The sequence below is a fragment of the Grampus griseus genome (assembly GCF_964374135.1).
Source record: "Grampus griseus genome assembly, chromosome: 16".
In the NCBI taxonomy this organism is placed as follows: Eukaryota; Metazoa; Chordata; class Mammalia; order Artiodactyla; family Delphinidae; genus Grampus; species Grampus griseus.
Window position 1 is genome coordinate 36,159,334 of NC_139010.1, and position 21,424 is coordinate 36,180,757.

At 40.3% G+C, this 21,424-nt stretch overlaps 1 protein-coding gene across 2 annotated transcripts in view; it reads left to right on the forward strand.

Moving 5' to 3' along the window:
- Positions 1-1,046: 1,046 nt before the first annotated feature.
- Positions 1,047-21,424, forward strand: part of CCSER2 (coiled-coil serine rich protein 2) — a 164,908-nt gene continuing 144,530 nt past the window's right edge. For both annotated transcript variants that reach the window (XM_082673855.1, XM_082673856.1), the window contains exon 1: positions 1,047-1,217. The gene's annotated coding sequence lies outside the window, so the exon portion shown is untranslated. The remainder of the gene's footprint in view (positions 1,218-21,424) is intronic.

Consider the following 21,424-nt stretch of genomic DNA (forward strand, 5'->3'; position numbering starts at 1 on the left):
TGACACTATTTTCCAAATATAAAAGTATATTATTAAGAGAAGTCTGGTTCTACAAATCAGGCATGCCCCCTCATATCAGTCTGGTACTTTCCACTCCCTTTCCCCTTGGAGTATCACTGATCTGGAGGCATGAAAGAAATCAGTATTTCTCAAGAAATCCTCAAAGTTATTTACTGCAGTGGAGCTGCTGATAAGCGTGGCCTACAGGGATTCAGGTAAGTCTATTGCCAGACAGGGGAACCTCCAGGGCTTTTACATCCAGCTAGACCAGGGAGGCTTCCAGGGGCAAGGGCACTCAACAAGCCAAGCCATCAAGGGAGAAAGGAGGGGAAGAGAAGGCCTATGGCTGATGGAAGTCCCAGAGGGCAGGAGGACCTGGCTTCCGGCAAAAGAAACCCAGATTGATTATGTCATGAAGCTGTTTCCACTCTCAGCACTCCGGTGTGCCTATTTCTTCCACTCAATCTCAGTAAGATCCGGCAGAGTGTTGGTTCTCAGTAAGATCCGGCATTATCTAGAGTAAGCACCGGAGGGCAGAAAACAGGGATGGACCTGAAAACAAAATGTTAGATCTGTCCACCTCACCGAAATGTGGGAGAGGAGCCCATGTCAGTCCCAAAGCTCAGACTACTCCTAACTTTTCGGGGTCAGGAGGTTTAGTTGACAGGTTTGACCGAGGTAAAGAGGCAAATGTTGGTCCAGGAGGCCGGCTATAGGTGCGTCAACCACCAGGCTGGCGTCACAAGTTGGGCGCAGGAAAGGCCTGAGTCAGGGGGCAGAGAGGCAAGGTCAGTGGAAGGGGGCGGGTCCTGAAGTGGGGGCGTAGCCTGGGAAAGGCTGGCGAGAGGGCGGGGGCGGTGCCAGAAATGGGCAGAAGCCGGAGTCAGGCGGCAGGGGCGGGCCCAAAGGCGGGGCCTAACCTCGTGAGGTTCGCGCCTGCGCAGGGCGTCTCGGGGGGGCGGGGCTGCGCGCGCGCGGTTCGGGGGCCCCGGAGGGCGGAGTCCAGGCGGGCGCCGGCCGAGGGAGGGGGCGCGGTGGCTCTGGAGTCCAGCGCTCCCTCAGGCCGTGGACGTGATGCTGGCTGCTGTGGGTCGGGCGGCTGGGCCAGCGGGGATGTGACGGGCGGCTCCTCGCCTCACCTGCCGTCCTTTGGCTTGTAGGTCGCTGGGCGACCCGCAGCCGGGCCGCGGCTGAGGAGGCAGCGCGACCTCCGCACGGTGAGAGTCGGGGTCGGGGCGGGAGCAGGGGCCGGAGTCGGGGCGGGGCGAGCGCCCGCGGCAGCCCTGGGCAGGGGGCGCGGTCCGGGGCCCAGGTCCGGGCGCCCGGGATAGGGCCGTGGCGTCCTCCGGCCTCCTGCCCTCCGGAGCGACCCTCTGGAGTCTCCGCGAGCCGCCTGAGGGCAGGCAGGCGTGGAGCGGGGAGGTCGGACGCCCCTCGCCCCTGGGGCTGTGACAGGCATATCAGGGCCCGTGGGCCGCTGCGGCTGCGGCCCTCTCTCAAGGAGAAATCAGGGCGAGGCTGAGATACCCAGTGATTTCAGAGCCAGGATGCTAGTGAGGGATGATAGGGAAAGTACCAAGTACCGGGGTGCCCCGAATGACTGTGGGTTTTTTTTTTTTTAATTACTGGGCCCAAACAAAGACACACCCTAAACACATCCTGAGACAAAACTTTGGTGGACCACACCGTTGCCATAGGGTCAGATGCTTCTTCTCTCTCCTTTTTAGACATCTGCTGTTTTTATACATATATATATATTTTTTAATGCACCTACTCTTTTTTGTCAGGCAAAGGGAGAATGACTCCTTTGAGGGAGCATTTGACGGCTAAGCTTGAGTTTGAATTTCAGTAATTGCAAATTCATCTTTGTGGGCTACCCAGCCAGTTAGGCTTGCTGTTCCTAGACTAGGCCTGAACAGTGGGAAATTACTGATGCAGGGACTCTTCGTAGTCCCAGATTGGAATGTCTGTGTTTCACTCCCATTGGTGAGATAAATGGAGCTTAGGCTTTCCAAAATAACCTTTTGAAAGGCATTTCTTTTCTCCCTTTTTTTCCTGAGCATTAAAATATTAATGGAACCTATTAATTTTGCCAGTTTTTTCTTTTTCTTCTTCTTAAGCATCATCTTCTAGACTAGTTTTAAAGAGAGTTTGGTTGTGGCACATCTTCTTTAACCAAAAGGCATTTAAGATACTTGCCTTCTGCAAAAGATAGTCACAAAAAACATGTCTTATCTGTAATCAATATATGTATTATAAGGATTTAAACATTCCTGAATATTTTGCCTGAAGTCAGTCTTAGATGTTATTACTGTTTGCCTCTCTTAATTTATTACTTAGTATCTTTAGTATTTTCTTATTTGCTTGTTTTCTATAGTGTTCTCAACAACACTGATGTCAAATAATCTTTGGGTAAACACACACTTTCTTGAACCTTTAGCTGTAATTCATACTGTTTTACTTAAGTGTTGTATTAATACGCCGTAGTAAGAAACTGCTAGAAGCCATCCTGAACAGCAGGAACTCTCCGTTTAAAAAAACACAACAAGGCAATTTATTGTACCTTTTCACATCCAGACCTTCATTTTCTGTTTGTTGTCTTGACTCAACTTTGATTGGGGAAGAAGAGGGGACTTTGATTTCATGTTTAAAAGTCTGGCAGTGACTCTTCATAATCTGTATTTGATAAAAGTCAGAGCCCTTCACGATTTCTCGTACTTGTCTTTGTTTCTCATTTCATCTTCTACCATTTTGCCTGCCCTCTGAATAAAGACTACTTAGAGTTCTCTGAAGATGTCATCTTCCTTTGTGGTTTTACACTGTTGCCTCTATTGAGAATTCTTCTCCATCTAGTAAACAACTTACCCTTCAAGACCTGACCAAATTATCACCTCTGAATCTTGTCCAGACATCTTATCTCACTTGTCTTCACTGATCCACTAGTACATTGTACATTCTGCAGTTAGGACTTGTCAGTTGGTAGTTAATGATTTGTTAATATGGCTGTGTTCACCAGACTTTTGGGCTTCTTAAGGGAAGGGACCTTTGCAACTCTAACACATGCTGTTTTATGGCACAGGTGCTCACAAACTGTTTACTGAATGAACTTTTGAGGAATGCTCCTAATCTTGAATATAGTTTATAGGTAAAGTGTATTAACTACCTCTTTCTGTGTTAGAAAACTTAGAAGCGGTGACTGCACAAGGTACTTTAAAATTTCCAGGAATAAAGTCAAAATTGTTGTTGCTGGTTAGGAATGAAACCCCACTTAAGACAGAAAAAAACCAATATGTTTTATGACACAAGAATAAAAAGAATATGGCCAGTAAGTATTGCTGTTTCTTTAATTTTTTTTTTTTTTTTTTTGCGGTACATGGGCCTCTCACTGTTGTGGCCTCTCCCGTTAAGGAGCACAGGCTCTGGACGCGCAGGCTCAGCAGCCATGGCCCACGGGCCCAGCCGCTCCGCCGCATGCGGGATCTTCCCGGACGGGGGCACGAACCCATGTCCCCTGCATCGGCAGGCGGACCCTCAACCACTGCACCATCAGGGAAGCCCTTGCTGTTTCTTTAATTTAGGACTTTAAGACAAAGAAATTTGCCCAAGGTCATGCAGGTAGAAGGGGACAGAGATGGGATACAATCCAGGTCTTTTGACCATCTGTGTCCTTGCCCCCAGTTGCCTACTTCTAAGTCTTGTTTTATAATCAGAGTGGGAGATTTTGAGAGAGTTGGACGTATATTGGTTAAAGGGGTCTATTAGTAGGATATTGAACTTGAAAGAATTCATAGATTATTTGTTTCAACTTTAAAAATTTTACCTGTTAAACGACTGACACCCCAAAGGGCAAGAAACTTACTTGAAGTTACTAAGAGTCACTTGTATCCCACATCTCCTGATGTCACACTTGTGTATTTTTCATTATTCCATGGTGCTTTGGGGGAAAATGAGGAAGTTGTCAATTTTCAGAGGGAGAGCAAATCAGCTTCCACTTTCAATCTCTTTGGCTGCTTAATTGCCTGCTGCTTCTAGGGTCTTAGAGCCCTTGAGGCTAAGAAACATGATGATTCATTTTAGGATATAGGAGAAACCTAACCTCCACTATTCCATTCGTCTGGGGTTTTTGACCTCATTGCTGGATAGAGTGCTCCTTAATAAGTGGCTTCTGCTCACCATATGGAGACCCCCACATATAGTTACATTTTGATGGTAAAATGAGATTTAATAAAATAAGGTTACAGCTGGCTAATAGCATGGCTAAAATTACATGTATCGCTAGTCTGTACGTGAAAAGAGTCTATCTGATTACTTCTATGTGATAGGTTTTTTGGAAAAGAAAAATTGTGGTTTTATGCCTTTGAAAAGTTAGTTTTGAAATGTGTACTTCCTATGGGAGGCCTGATCAATTCTAACAGACAACTTAATGGTCAAAGAAATAAGGAAAAAAAATAAACTTAAAATATTCTCTTATTCATTTCTCATCATATATACATGATTTTGTACTGTAATCACAGCATTACAGTTCAATTTTTGCCTTCATATTTATGTTTTCTTACTGCTATAGTTTTTATATATTTAAATTATCATACAGTGTTACAGTGAGTTGATTTATTTACTTATTTATAATTATTGGACATCTCAGCTGCTTCCCGTTTTTCACGGGATGCAGTTAACATGGAGATGTCCTTTGTTTTGCTTCTTTCCTTTAGACTAAAGCCCCAGGCGGGGGATTATAAGGTCAAAAGGTATGAAGGGTTTTGTCACTTTTGAAAAATATTGCTAGGTTTGTTTCTGAAAGGTAGTATTTTTTTTTTTTACTGCTTCCAGCAGTTTGGTTGACCAGTTTTATCTTTTACAGGCTTTTGTTTTTAACTTTTTTTTTTTTCAAATGGGTATAAGGGTACCTGCTGTCTAAGATCACTATTCACAATAGAAAAGGAAGTGCAGTATTTCTCTCATTTTATTTCCTCCTTTGTATGAATTGTTTGTCCTTTGCCCATAAATTTACTGGACTCTTCTTACCAATTTTCATTAGTACCTAGCATCATAAATATATTATTCTCTTGAAATATGTTTGTGATCTGTTTTATTTTTGTTATTTTTATTGTTGTAGACTTTGCAGTTTTAAAATTATTAAAGTCATTGACCACAACAACAAAAACCAAAAAAAAATCATTGACAATTTTTGTGTGTGATTTCATCTTTTGATTGTGAGCTCTACGAACAAATGTCACTCTACCATCTGATGCATATTTTTATTTTCTTAAGCTTCTATGGTTCTTTTTGTTATATGTATATATCTTTAACAATAATATATGCAATTGAGATTGCATTTAATTTTTGTGGATTTTATACTATAGAGAATCACATTCTTATAAATATCTAAGTGAGTTTCCATTGGTAAACTGCTGCCTTTTTTCTTCTTGAACTTGAATAGGAAACAAAACAAAACGAAACTAACCTAGTTTTTTTAATAAATGGGTATTTGTTTTTTAATAAGTTATAGTAAACTTAGGCAAAAATTTCATGAAAGCAGTTTTTGGTTAATTGAAGTTTTTGTTGTTTCCGGATTAACTAGAAGATCATTTCTGATTTAACTTTTATTAATCATTCTAAAATGTACGAAAATAAAACCTTGGTTATCTTCTTCCTTTGGGAGTAAGACATTCTAGATAGATGAGACAACCCTGGTGTAGTAATTAACATTGATTGAGTGCTGGTTACTTTGCTGGTACTTGGATAGAATTTCTTACTTAATCCTCATAACAACCCTAAGATGTAGGTTCTTTTCATATCCTCATTTTGCACATGAGAAAGAGAGGTAAGGTGACCCGCCAAAGGTAACACAGCTAGGAAGCATCGGAACCAGAACTCAAACAGCCTGCTTTTAAAGGGCTCTATTTGAAAAGTATATTATATTACTTTATTTTCTCTGCTAAGGATTTGAACTTTATCTCTTAGGTACTGGAAAAATATTAGATGTTTCAAAGCAAAGGGATGATATAGTATGTTATATCTTTTAGGGAGATGGCTGATGTGGCAAAGTGGAAATATATTGAATTATGTTTCTGATAGGAAGTGGTTGAAATAGGTCTAATGAGAAATGAAGCCTAAACTGCAAGTTGGAAGTGGAGATCAGGGGTATTATGGAAAGCTGTGGGGCTTAGTAACTGATAAGAGAGTGGGAAGCTGGAGTGTTGATTTGGACGTTATCAAGTGGGGTAATGACAGATGAATATGCGCTCACAGCGCTTTGTTATATTTCTTTCATAGCATTGACTGGGATTTATTGTACCTAACTTAGTGACACAACTAACTCCCCCACTGGGTTATGTACTTGTCAAGGACAGGGACTGAGTAGAAAGCATGAGCTAATACAGGATGAGCTAATTCAGGAAGATGGCAAGAGACTGAACTGGGGGTAGGAAACACCAAATCACCAAAATCAAAAAGTGGCTGGAGGAAGAGAAGCTCTAGAGAATGACAGTTGTCAGGGAGGAGGGGGAAGAGCCATCAGTGCAGGATTAGAAGAGGAGCCTTAAGGAGAGGGAAGTATTCGCACAGAAGTAAACACGGAATGCCACCTCACGCTACAAACAGTTTTGGTTCGCGTGCACTACTGTGATTTGCTGATGGCCAGTGGCTGCATGGCATTAAATCGTCTTTCCTTTGTTACTGACCTCCCCGCCCCCCGCCCCGGCCCCCCGCCCCTCCCCCTTTCTCAGAGTATCCTGTGCCCTCTTTTACCTTCTACCATCTTCTTGCTACAGGTGCTGATGCTGGGGCGTGACTCAGCCTATAGAGAGCAACCAATCAGAACGCTCCTTTGTTTTTAAGTGAATTGACCAATCAAGAGTATGATAGGTGTAATCTCTGAGTTTTTAGCTCTTCTCTGCTGAGTTGATTGCCTTTGAATGCCCCCAGAGTTACCTCTCTGACTTCAAATGGGTTATTTTGAGATTTGGAGCCATTGGGAAGCCAGAGAATTCTTAAAGCCTGCGTCCATGAAAGTGAAGGATTTTCACCTTTCCCATGTTGATCAGTAAGTTAGTTCGAAAATATTTAGATCATCTTTGAGGATTGTTGATCTTAAAAATGCCCCAGGACCATCATTCCAAATAATTAAGAATCTCTCTTCTCTTTGTATAGTTCTGTTATTATCTAAAGTGTGGGAATTTGTTTTAAATTTTAAATTTCCTCGGTCAGTTCATAACTTCATGTTTGTTTTTCGAAGAGTGACTTAGAAAAGGAATTTGTGCATGATTTCTTCTGCTACCTTTTGCTTCAGAGCATCGTTATCCTTCACTGTCTGTGTTGTCCTTCCTTGTATTCATCTGCCCAGTTTCTTCTATACTTGGTAAGTAGAATAGGAAGGGGGAAAAGAGAAAAAACATGGGTAATTATTCCTCTCCCCTGCTTTTCCATGGTTGTTACCACTCTTCCCTCCCCCATTACTGCTCTCAGCTGTCCATTTTGGCATGGTCTCCTGCGCCATCTCTTCAATTCTATGTATGGTAATGGGAGATGCAAGACAGCTCTTTAGCTGAGGAATGCTGGATTTCTTAGGGTTTTGGTTCCTCTGTGATCTCTGTTTTGGTGTCATATTGAAGAGCCCAGGTGACATCTTGTATCTTAACAGATGCTTTCTATTCCCTGGCAATCTACCTCTCTTTAAAATGGAAAAAAATAAATCCAGGTCCTGTTTCTTTGAATTTGCTCTCTCTCTCTTTCCCTCCCCCTCTTTCTCTCTCTCCCCTTCTCCCCCCTCCACACACCTCCCTCCCCCCATATCAAGATACCACAGTCTCTTGATGACAGATACCCTAGTGCATACACTAGAGAAAATGAAGATAGGCAGACACCAGAAGGTACTTTGAATTGTTGTTGTCATTACATTAATGATATTTGGTTGCAGCCTGAGTGCTTTGGGGAAATTTGAGAGCTTTCTCTGACCATTATGCCTTGGCAGCCAGCGTTAGGGTTGGGAGTTACAATTTTCTCAGAAGCCCATACCTTAGAAAAGCAGGGACTATTCCTAACAGCTATTTAAGTGTGTAGAATGGGTCTGGTAATATTTTGGTCTAACTTGGTAGGCCAGCTTACAGGAAACATATCCAGGTGGTATTTCTTTACAGGGAATAGCGAGGCAGGGATGGTCATTTCTTCTTCTTTCTTTTATTTTTATTTAAACATTTTATCTCAAGCTTATTTTCTTTATTTTAAGATAGTCTGGACTTGTCAGCCCTTATTTATTATTGGCATCAGCTAGACATGTAGACTTGGCCATTGTTGTGGCCACTTTTGCAGTTGATGTTTTTTTCACTACTTGAGGATTTCTACACTGTAAGTTTCCTCAACCCAGACTTTGAGACCAGATCCTGAATCTGGATTTTCCTCATTCATGCCATCTTTCCATTCAACAAATACCAGCTGGGCACTTGCTAGTAATGGTGCAGTGAAGAAAACACATTTTCTGACCTTGTGGAACTTATATTCTAATAATAAGATACAGAAAATAAACAAGTATGTATGCAATATGTCAGCTATTATACTGCTGTGGAAAAAAACAAAGCAGAATAAGGTGAAAAGAACACAGGGGATGCTGCAGTGATCAGTGGTGAGCAGAGATGTGGAAGAAGTGAGGTTGTGATCTAATTTGTACAGATATTAGGGGAGAGCATTTGAGGAAGATGGAATAAGAGTGCAGATGTCTTTTGTCTGAAGCATGCTTGTCCTGTTTGAGGAGTGATAAACAGATCATTGGAGGCCTTGTGAGGAATGATTGGTGGAAGATGAGGCCAGAGAGGTGGGTGAAGGGGCCAAAGGAATGGTAGTGGGAGTGCAAAATAGATCATATATGGCCTTACAGGCCAATAGAACTTTTTGGCTTTTACCCTGAAAGTGGGAAGCCATCCATTGATTTTGACTTGTTTTAAATAGACCTTTCCACTGGTGTGTAGAGAATGTCATAGGCGGGCATAATGAGATAATTCAGCAGGCTTCAGCAATAATGCCATGTGGGAGATGATGGTGATTTTAGGCAGGGTTAGGAGAAGTGCTCACAGTATATTTTGAAGGCAGAGCCAACAGAATTTGATGGTGGATTAGATGTGGGTTGTAGGTTTTGACCTGAACCACTGAAAGAATGGAGTTTACCGAGATGGGGAAGACTGCAGGAGAAGCAGGTTTTAGGGGGAGTAATGCGTTCAGTTTTGGATATGTTAGCAGTCCAAGTGGAGATACTGTCTAGACAGCTGGGTATACATGAGTCTGCATTTCAGTTCAGAGGAGGGGCTGGGGATATAAATTTCCAGTCATTGGCATAGAGATAGTATTTAATACCATTAGAACTGATTAAGATAATCTAGGAAGTGAGTGTGACTGGAGAAGTCAGAGACTTTGCCTTGGGGTCCTCTAATGAGAGAGAGGGACCTGGAGAGAGAGTTAGTGCTAGAGCTAAAAAATGAGAGTAAGAAGCACCCTCCAAAGAAGGAAAATGAAGAGTGAGTGGTTATCTCTGAAGCCAAGTGAAATGTTTTAAGAAGGGGGAAGTGAATGATCAGTTTTGTTGGCTGCAGTTAGATCGGGGACTAAGATGTGACTTAGATTTAACAATATGAAAATCATTGGTGGGAATTCCTTGGAGGTCCAGTGGTTAGGACTCCGCACTTGTGTACTCATTGCAGGGGGCATGGGTTTGATCCCTGGTCAGGGAATGAGGATTCCTCATTCCTCGTGGCACAACCAAAAAAAAAACCAAACAAACAAAAAAGGAAAATCATTGGTGACCTTAAGTTGTTCATGGTGGATTAATGGAGATGAAAACTTGATTGGAGAGGGTTTAAGAGGGACCTGTAGGAGAGAAATTGGAGACAGCCAGTGTTTTCAAGGAGTCTCAACTGAAACTGAGGAAAAACAGGGTGCTGGCTGGAGGGGATGTGGAGTCAAGGAATTTTAATTTTTTTAAAAGATGGGTGCTTTTCTAGTATATTTGTAGCTGATGGAATGACCCAGTAGAGAGAAAAAAAATTACAGGAACTATTTCTTTGAAAAATAAATGAAATTAATTTTATCCTTATCTGTGACCCTAAGGTCTGTCATTATCATATATGTGTCCTTATGTACTGACCTATATTTTTTCAAATGAAGACAGTGGCTAGTGGAGATAGGTATTAAAGAACATCCCTTCCCCCCAGTTTGGTGAATTTTCATCAGTTCAAAACTGTTGTTTTTATATGTGGGTAACAAAATTTTTAATGAATTATTAGGAATCCGTTAAATAATCTTTGTTGTTGTTGTTATTGACCAGTTTTTCTCTGGTAACTTTTTTTTTTTTTTGCGGTACGCGGGCCTCTCACTGTTGTGGCCTCTCCCATTGTGGAGCACAGGCTCCAGACGCACAGGCTCAGCGGCCATGGCTCACGGGCCTAGCTGCTCCGTGGCATGTGGAATCTTCCCAGACCGGGGCACGAACCCGTGTCCCCTGCATCGGCAGGCGGACTCTCAACCACTGCGCCACCAGGGAAGCCCTCTGGTAACTTTTTACTGATTATCATTCTCAGTAGTTTTGCACAGTGCTAGTAGCCATTTGGTAGGTTCTAAATTTGGATTTAGTAATCTCTGCCTGCTATGGTAGTTTTATTATGAAGTATCTTTTTTAAAAAGAAAAAAAATTTTTTTTAATAAAAAAAACCTTTTAAATTAAAGTATAGATGAAGTACGTTTAAGGGGAAAATTTGGTGGCCACTCTTTTTCCCTTTTTTTTTAATGTTCCTGATTGTACTTTTACTGTAATTGCTTCTGATTATTGAGTTGTTATCAGAGATGAATTCTGAAACTCATGGTTCAAAGCGCATATTACAGTTACAGCATTTATGTGCCTCTTTCTGTGGTTCATTTATGTTTGAGTAGGTAGTTGTCAGTATTTAGTGCTGGAGCATTATTGCAATCGCTTCTTAATCTTCTTCAGTTTTCCTCGAGGTTTTCTTCCCTTAGCCACTGCTACTGACTTTTGGATTTCTGAAACAAGTTTTGTTATTGCTTAAAAATCTTCTGTGGCTCTGCCCTGTTTTTTGCTTCTCCATCTCCTGCCTGCACTTGCACTCTGCTTTAGGGGATTTGGAGTACTCCGTAGGGCATTCTAATGCACATCTGATGTTTCTTACCACAGGACTATAGGATAAGGGTCAGATTCCTTATCAGTGTACAGAAAGTCTTCCATGAGCTGTGCCATGACATATCTGTCATGTTTCCATGAAGATGAGAAACTCTTTTTGACATCTCCATGCTTTTGCACATACTATTCCTTTTGTTCCAGAATACCATTCAGCTTCTTAGCTATCTTCTTGTTAAATCACTTCATCTTTTAAAAAGCCCAACATAGGTGTCTCCTCTTCCAGGACAGCTTCTAGGTCTATTTTCATCATGCCTTCTCTGCCCATCCTCCATTATATTCTTTGTTCTGTGTTACCTGTGTTTCTTTACATTTTGCAGTGACTTTGTTGTAGTATTTGCTATATGTTACTTTATTTGCTTTGTATCTGGTTCCCCTTGTCCCAATGCAAACTGATAGTCACTCAATAAATATTTTTGAATGAATGAATAAATAAAGCAAGTAATTATTTAGTATTGACTCAGTTTTTTTTAAACAAATTTATTTTATTTATTTATTTTTGGCTGCGTTGGGTCTTCGTTGCTGCAGGCGGGCTTTCTCTATGCTGCGTGTGGGCTTTCTGTAGTTGCGGCGAGTGGGGGCTACTCTTCGTTGCGGTGCGTGGGCTTCTTATTGCAGTGGCTTCTCTTGTTACGAAGCATGGGCTCTAGGTTTGTGGGCTCAGTAGTTGTGGCTCTCGGGCTCTAGAGCATGGGCTCAGTAGTTGTGGCGCATGGGCTTAGTTGCTCTGCGGCATGTGGAATCTTCCCGGACCAGGGCTCGAACCCATGTCCCCTGCATTGGCAGGCGGATTTTTAACCACTCTGCCACCAGGGAAGCCCTATTGACCCAGTTTTGATTGACCTATTTGGTTGGGCTTTTACATCAATTTAATTTTTACAGAATATGCAAGTAAGCAATTCAGATAGCATTCTTAAAGATAGAGTCATACCCCCAAAGTGTCTTAGGAAATTGGTATTTTGTTAAATATTTGTTCTTATGAGCAAATAATAAGATTTGTTGATGATTTCATGATGTATCTCAAAATTCTCTTTTTTGTTTGAATATCTGAATGCAGTTTACCCTTGAACAACACAAGTTTGAACTGCATGGGTCCACTTATGTGTGGAATTTTTTCAAGAGTAGATACTATAGTACTACAGGATCTTAGCTGGTGAAATCTGTGATGCAGAGGGACCAAGTATAGGGAGGGCTTACTGTAAGTTGTACTTGGATTTTTGGCTGAATGGAGGGTTGGCACCCCTAATCCCTATGGGTTTTTTTTTCCTTCTGTGGTTTCATTTTTTGCTGTTTGATATTTCTATTTGAATGTTGTCCTTAGACACGTCTCATCCTAAACATATTTTAAACTCATTCCCTAAACTTGATCTTAACTTCTCCATTAGTGTTTTCTATATTACCGTCTTGTAGTCACTTAGGTTTCTCTGCAGTAACTTTAAGTCCCACTTCTATATTTTATCATTACTGAGTTCTATTGTAATTCAACAAAATTTTTTTGGCCTCTTCCTGTGTCCTGTTTTGTTAGTTCTAGTAATGAGAGGCCGAATAAGAGAGGGTCCCAGTCCACGAATGATTATGATGCAATGTGATGAGTATAATAATATGATTATTTTTAAAAATTTATTTTATTTATTTTGTTTCTGGCTGCGTTGGGTCTTCGTTGCTGTGTGCGGGCCTTCTCTAGTTGCGGCGAGCGGGGGCTACTCTTCGTTGCAGTGCACGGGCTTCTCATTGTGGTGGCTTCTCTTATTGCAGAGCACGGGCTCTAGGCGTGCGGGCTTCAGTAGTTGCGGCCAGCGGGCTCAGTAGTTGTGGCTCGCGGGCTCTAGAGTGCAGCCTCAGTAGCTGTGGCACACAGGCTCAGCTGCTCTGCAGCATGTGGGATCTTCCCGGACCAGGGCTTGAACCCGTGTCCCCTGCATTGGCAGATGGACTCCCAACCACTCTGCCACCAGGGAAGCCCTATGATTATTATTATACTCCAGTCCACAGATGATTATGGTGCAATGTGATGAGTATAATAATATAGTAATAGTGGAATATCTAGGGCACACTGGGCTTAGAGAATATCTCTCCTTCATGTATCTCTTAATTCTTACTTTGTCTACTGCCAACCTCTTTCAGGTCCTCATTACTATGTTTAGATAATTTTAAGACTGCTTAATAGCTTGTAACTCTCGTCATTCCAGTTCATCATGAATGTTGTCACCAGGGTAGTTGTTTCAAAAAGAAAAAAGAAAAGCTACTTGTCTTTCTTCTTCCTCACAGAATAAAATCTAAAATAGAATAAAATCTTGAATGCAAAGTCTTTGGCCCAGACTTCCTGTCTTGTCTTCTGCTACATGAACTTTCCATTCCAGCAAAACTCTTCTACATTCTGTTCCAAATACACTTTGCCAAATACACTTTGCACTCTTCCTTTTTTGTTTCCTTCTCCCAACAGTGTTTTTATTACTTTTGCTTCCTCTACTTGTTGAAATTGTATTAACCTTGGACATAGTTCCTAATTGTTAAATCCTGAGTGAACCATTGAGCTCGTCGTGCCCATGTTCTTGATACCCTCTTTTTCTTGGCTTCCATGATATCACTCTCTCCTGTTTCTCTTTCTTACCTCTTCCTTCTCAGCTATCATTACTAACTCCTGTCCCTTAATGTTCATGTTTTCCAAGGTTTCAGCCTGACTTTTTTTTTCTTCATTGTTATGCTTTCTTGAACATATTATTTTTTGTTATCTCATATCTGTGTTCTTTTATCCACCCTAGTTTCTCTCTTGAGCATTACAGTCCTTAAGTTTGCTATTTAGAATGCCTACCTGATAGTTCAGCAGAAAACCTGAAATTTAAAACATCAAAAATTAGTACGTGGTCTTCTCCAGACTTATGTATTCACTTCATTTCCTGCCATGGTTAGTGATGCTGCCAGTCACTCAGTTACCCAAATTGTAAACCTGAGAATCATCTTGACTTCTGTTCATTTTCCTTTGCCTGTCAAGTTCTGCTGATGGAGCTTTTCCTTCTCCATTCTCCTTACTGTTTCCTTCGGCCAGGCTCTAATATCCTGAGTAGACCATTGTAAAAAAAACCCTTTGAAAGTAATTCTTCTGCTTGGTCCTGGATATTCTACAGGAAATACATGTTGGTTGTATCCAGTAGGAATGTCAAAGGCAAAATAATTTTGGATATGCCACCCTAGAATAGTGCTTGAACCATTAAAGGTCAATTTCCTAAATATCTCTGTTAGGTGATATTGTTAAGAAGTAGTTTATGCTTTTTACAAGAAATTTGCTTAAGAGTTAAGAATATGATTTGTAAGGATTAGTGGGGAAAAGCAAGAAAAGATATATGGATAAGTTCTAGAAGTGCTCTTATAGGACATTTTCTTAATGAGCTAGAAAAGAGATTAAAACTTTGAAAGTAACACTTGGTGCTTTGTGTCCAAATGCCAGTTAAAGAGCAATTAAGTATAAACCCTGCTTTCCACTTATACCAAACCACCCAAGGATCTGTGACCATACTACTATCTTTCAGGACTCCTTACCAGTCTTGGTACCATACTACCTCCTTGGCTCAAAATACCCACTCACCCACCTTGGTCCACCATGGAAACTCTGAAGACTTCTTCCTTTCTTAGCTTAACCCTTAAGCAGGAAGATCTTGAGGCTGTGAATAGATGAAAATAGGAGCTTTGGCGTGGGGAATTGTAAGCTAATATATTTGAGTAGTACCTTGAAGAAATGCTGTTTAAACTCAGTTAATACCCAAAAGAGACTCCTGATATTATTGTTGCATGTTCCTGGAAGATGCAGGCCTAATATGCTGATGCTGCAGATGTGGTAACATAATCCCTGTACCTCTACATCATCTAATATGATTCATAAGCACAAGTTGTTTAGTATTGAATCGTCATTTTCTGATCCCAGATATAGTCATAGAAGAGCTCTTTAGTTTCTTGAATTTTGTCTTGGTTTGCTAACAGATTTTGTAAAATTTTGTAGAATTTATCTTGCTTGTTACATTTAAAGAAGTCCAAACTTGCAGAAGAAAGTATTTTTAAATTTGATCCTTTATATTCGGGATGATTTACCACATATTTCAAAATAATTGAATTTTACATGTTGTGAATGTTTTGCAAAAGTATTAAATGTATTTTTATTAGCCTTTGCTCTTGCTACATTGTTGATCTTTATTTACTTTTCTGATAAATGTAGAGTTTATGAGGCTGGCACTATATTCTCACCTGGAAATTACCTTGGAAAATCTATTTGAGCATTCTGTATTGTAGCATTTTGAAGTTTAGAGTGGGGTGTGTGTATCATTTTGGCTTATATTGTTCTGCCTAGGAACCTCCCTTGTGGAGGAGGTAAGAAAGAAAGGAAAAAGTCTTCAGAGAGAGTTCCCAAGGTGGACCAAGGTGGGTGAGTGGGCATTTTGAGCCAAGGGGGGTAGTATGGTACCAAGACTGGTAAGGAGTCCTGAAAGATCATAGTATGGTCACATATCTTTGGGTGGTTTAATATAAGTGGAAGGCAGGGTTTATTGGGTAGTTGTGGGAGAGAGCTGCTGCAAAGGAGTAAAAGCCAGATTTTGAAGGCTTTTGTAATCTTAGCTGCATTTTCTTACTGTGTGGCTATGGACAGATCATGTGATTTTTCCAAGTTTCGTTTTGCTTAAATCTGGAAAATAAGAATAGTGAATATATCTACACTGTAGGATTGTTGTGAGATTTAAATGAGGTAATGCAGGTACCTGGCATACAACTTCTCAGCAGCTGTCACCTGCTGTTGTTAGTACTGTTTTAAGGTGTTTGTTCTTTGGAGGACCACTGAAGGATTTTAAATTGAGGAGTGACATCAGATATATGATTTTTCTTTTTCTTTTTCTGCGGTACACCGGCCTCTCACCGCCGCGGCCTCTCCCACCGCGGAACACAGGCTCCTGACGCACAGGCCCAGCGTCCATGGCTCACGGGCCCAGCTGCTCCGTGGCACGTGGGATCCCCCCAGACCGGGGCATGAACCCGCGTCCCCCGCATCAGCAGGCAGACTCTCAACCACTGCGCCACCAGGGAAGCCCCAGATTTATGATTTTAAATATCAACTCTGGGAAAACTATAGGGATGAATTGAAGGGGAAGAAACTGAAGGTAGGGAATTAAGGAAATTTATGCTAGAATACTGGCTCTAGATGATAAGATTCTAGATTAAGAAATGAGGTAGTGTTGGAGAACACAGGACAGAGTTGAGAATTATTACAAATTGACATGTGCATTGTATTCCACGAGTTGGAGAGATCTAAAGGAAACTAGGAGAATAGACAGCCATCATATAGACAGAGTACCTAGATGAGTAGGAAACATTGTATTCTCCTACTCATAATAAGAGAGTGCAGAAGAGGATGGTTAGAAGCAAGTACTTGCCATTGCCAAGGAACTAATGACTGAGCTGGGTTGCCTACTGTTCCCCAGATGGGGCTGGAGGGTTTGGGCAACTCTGGATGAGTCCAGAGCAGTAACTTTGGGCAGCACATGGGGATTATATGCCAAGTGTCAGGAAGCTTTCATGAGTGGAGGAGAGAAGTGACGTAGACCACAAGTAGACCTTAAGCAGTACCAGGCATGAAATAGAGAAAGAGCTAGTTCCTAAGGGGTTGGAAGGACAAACTGACAGTGTTGTGATATATTTGGATTTTCTAAGTACTAAAAGAGGATCAAGCCCCACTAAGGACTAACCTAAGTTTTGTTAATTTTATAAGCCCAGAAGTATCCTTCAAGCATTTGGTATTTCAACGTTTGATAGTGAGACATTTTGCAGTATTACCATATAGTCATTTTGGGTAAAGATGTATTTCTGCTTTATAGTTTTGTTTTTGAAGTACTTTATGTGTATTCTCGTTTAATCATATTGTGACTGGCAAGTTTAATTGTAGTATTTGAAAACTACCTTTCACAGTAAAATGATTAGTTTTTAATTTGTTTACTAAGTTGCTTATTCTTACCTAACATAATTTTACTTAAAGTTACTTTCATAATAGAGAAAAAAGTTGTGTCTAGAATATTATCATATGTATTTTCTTGTCACTGAAGCGTTCCTTGCGTTGTATTGACCAGTTGCCAGCATAGGTTAAATATAAATGTACTTTGATTTTAAGGTGTGGTTGATACTCAGGCCTCAGCCTTTAACTTTTTTTCAGTCATAGTTTATGAAATTATTTGTTATTGAAGTAGTTATGAAATTATTATTTGTGTTACTGAAGTAAACACGATTTGGGGATTGTGCATAGTGTTTTTAATATTTCAGTTCTTTATCAGCAACCCCTAGTTGCTGTGTCTCATTTGCTATGTAATTAGAGGAAGACTCTTTCTACATACTGCTATGTCCAAGGTAAAGAAAAAAACCAAAACACCTTTTTACTAGAATTGTAGTCATAACATATTTAGGTTCTTTAGTAACTTTTATTTCTTCCCTCAGCTTTTACTGAGTGTTTTTTCCTACATCTTTAAGAATTAAAAAAACCCAAATATGTTGGGGTCCTTGTTTTTTTTTTTTTGGTACGCAGGCCTCTCACTGTCGTGGCCTCACCCGTTGCAGAGCACAGGCTCCGGACGCGCAGGCTCAGCGGCCATGGCTCACGGGCCCAGCCGCTCCGCAGCATGTGGGATCTGCCTGGACCGGGGCACGAACCCGCGTCCCCTGCATCGGCAGGCGGACTCTCAACCACTGCACCACCAGGGAAACCCCATGGTGCATTTCTTTTAGTGTAGTCTAAGATTGCCTGTGTGTGGCCTTATCACACTGTTAACCCTTTTGAGCTCATCAACTAAAATTGCTAAAGTTAAACTAAGGCCCCAAATTTATTTTCTTGAGATTTAAAAACATTTTAATTTTTCTGCAATAATGTATCAGATTGGCTTAGAGACCTGAAATAGACTGAATGACTTGAGGGATTGTTTAGGGTATTCTTTCCTGTCTAAATTATTTCTTGAAGGTACCAAAACCTTAGACTGCTGGTATATTATTTGAATGTTTTCTACCAATACTACAATTCCTACTATCCTGAAATAGGTTACTATTTTAATATTTTCAATTAAAACTAATAATTAAGCGGTAATTATAACTAAAGTTTAGAAAGTTTTTTCTGAGAAGCTTACTTATATACTATAACTAGCATATTTAAAAGCAAACTTAAAAATAACTCCATACTTTGTTTTTACAGAGAAATGTCTTTAGAATTGAATTATAGTAATTTCCAAACTTAAAGATGTTTTATTTAATACTTGGAAAGCTATTTTCTCATAAAACCATTATTTTATGTTTGTCAACCCAAAATAATAGACAGTAACACCATTGGATGTTAGTAATTAAATCCAGAAAATAAAATTGATTGAAATTATGCTTTTTAATTGATATGTGAAGAAAATCAAGTTTTATTAGATGAGTATTAAGGAGATAGGTGGACATTTAAAAAGAATGAGGGGCTTGAGAGCAGGATTTCTGTGTTATTGTTCTTTGTATCTAGTAATTTGTTGTAAATGGTTGTTGAGTGAATTCTGAAAGAATTTCTAGGTAAGAATTTCTAGAAATTTCTAGAATTTCTAGGTTTCTTTTCTGTGTTAGAAAAGCTGGCTCTGTGGTCAACAGAATCTGAATGGAAATTCTTTTAACTTCTCTGGACTCAATTTCTTATATGATCTGTAATTTCCCAATTCCAAAGTTCTGGTTTATTAAATTTAAAGTACACTGTATGACAGAGTGGCATTTTTAAGGATATAGAGATTGTTTATAGCACTTTATTTATTATATCTAATTTTACTTTAAAATATTTTTCATGATAAGCCATTTTTAACTGTTTATCTAATTTTCAAGGCTTATCTGTCTTCCTCAGGCACGTTTTGTGATTTATAAGTGGAGTGAAAATAAACAGGATTTTTTTTTTTAATTTATTTTTGGTTGTGTTGGGTCTTCGTTGCTGCACGTGGGCTTTCTCTAGTTGTGTCAAGTGGGGGCTACTCTTCATTGCGGTGCACAGGCTTCTCACTGCGGTGGCTTCTCGTTGCGGAGCACGGGCTCTAGGCGGTGCGGGCTTCAGTACTTGTGGCTCGTGGGCTCTAGAGAACAGGCTCAGTAGTTGTGGCGCACAGGCTTAGTTGCTCCGCGGCATGTGGGATCTTCCTGGACCAGGGCTCGAACCCATGTCCCCTGCATTGGCAGGTGGATTCTTAACCACTGCGCCACCAGGGAAGTCCCAACAAGAGGATTTTTTGTTTTTTTTTCTCTGAAGTAGTAACTGGGCAAGAATTTGAAAAGACAGAAGGAGAGATGGATAAATATTTGGTTTTTAAGTTTGTGTATAAGACTGTGCTGTCCATTATGGTAGCCTCTAGCCACGTGTAGCTTTTAAATTTAAATGAGTTAAAAGTAAATAAAAATAAAAATTTATTTCCTTAGCTACTGTAGTCATATTCTAAGGCTCAAGAGCCACTTGTGGTTAGTGACTACTGTATAGGACAGGGCAGATATAGAACATTTCCGTTATTGTAGAAAATTTTATGGATAGTGCTAGAATAAGAGATTGTATGGAATGGGATTACTCATGAGAGTGGAGACAGACAAAATGGTGACTTGTGTGCACACATTCCTTTTAAGGCTAAAGAGACTAAATCTTGAAGGTGGGGTGAGGGAGAGGAGATGTGTGAACAGGGCCCCAAAGACATACAATTGTTTACACTGGCCATCAGGTGACAGTGTCTACTCAGGTCTGGGGAAAGGGGAAGAATGAGGGGAGCAGTCCTATGGATGAGTGGCAGCCAGTGTGCAAGGTTTTTTTTTTATATATGGAAAAGTTTGTCAGTAGGGTCTTTACATTTTACAAGTTTCTTAGATGTTGCAATAAAATGTTTTATCCTTGTGTATTTTAAAACTTATAATCAGAACATTTTACATGCTGCACGCACATATATACACATAACTGAAACTAAAGTGTCATGAAGTACTTTCACTATGCATGATGCCTTCTGATATTTTCTGTTCTATTCTTATTGCTGTATATGTAGCAAAGGTATTGATTCATTATTAAGTAGGGAAAAACTGCTTTTTTAAATAAGTAAACTGCTTTTTTAAAAATAAATCTAGTTTCCAAAATATATAAAAATGACTCAGTGAAATGTTGCAAAATTAATTTTAAAAATCCAACTGAACATTATAACAACTGCTGAAGCTGTAACTGTCTTAGGTTCTACACTGGTTTTCCTTATATGAAACACAAAGGCAAAAATGTTTACATAAAATAATTACATTTTATAGTACTGTTTCAGGTTTGAAAAAACATTGCAGGCAAGTTTATTACTCTAAGTCCACTGAATGTGACATGCCTCGTTTCTTTGGTCTGACAAGTAAGACCATTACTACACACAAATGGAATCACTTACTTCACATGAAAAGACTGAGTCTGTCAACATTTTACTGTCTTTAATCTACCTTAATCTTTCATCGGTGGTTTGATAATAGAATTCCGATAAAGCCTTTTGAGGTTATCTGCAACTTCTGTCCTCCTTTGCTGGCATTTTCCCTCACAGTGGTCCATTCCAGTATTATTTTGTAATTCACCCCAAATAATATAATTATTTTTCACCTTCAGACAGTTTTGATTTTGATTTTTCAATTACATCAATCAGAATTTCTCCTTGCTGTTTGTTTTTTTTTTTTGCGGTACGCGGGCCTCTCACTGTCGTGGCCTCTCCCGTTGCGGAGCACAGGCTCTGGACGCGCAGGCTCAGCGGCCGTGGCTCACGGGCCTAGCCGCTCCGCGGCATGTGGGATCTTCCCGGACCGGGGCACGAACCCATGTCCCCTGCATCGGCAGGCGGACTCTCAACCACTGCGCCACCAGGGCAGCCCTCCTTGCTGTTTTTCTTCTTCAAACAATCAATGCCTACATTTATTTGTGTACTCTTCCAACATCTCTTTGCCTTCTATTTGTTCTCTAATAAGTTTTAGATTTCCCTGAACTTCACCTGCTACGTCTTTGCAAAAATGTCTTCCTTCGTCTGTCGTCTTATCTCACTAAAAATTTCCCAGTTGTCATTTTATAGCTTCGTTTTTCCTTATTTGTTCCATAACTTACTTTTAATGATGAAGCTGACAGTATCTCTCCTTTTACTTAGGATTTCTTTCCCAAACTGCTTTTAGAACTTCTGTCTGCATCATCTGAATCAGACAGTTCTACTTCCAGTGTTCTTATGTCATCTTCCTGTTTAG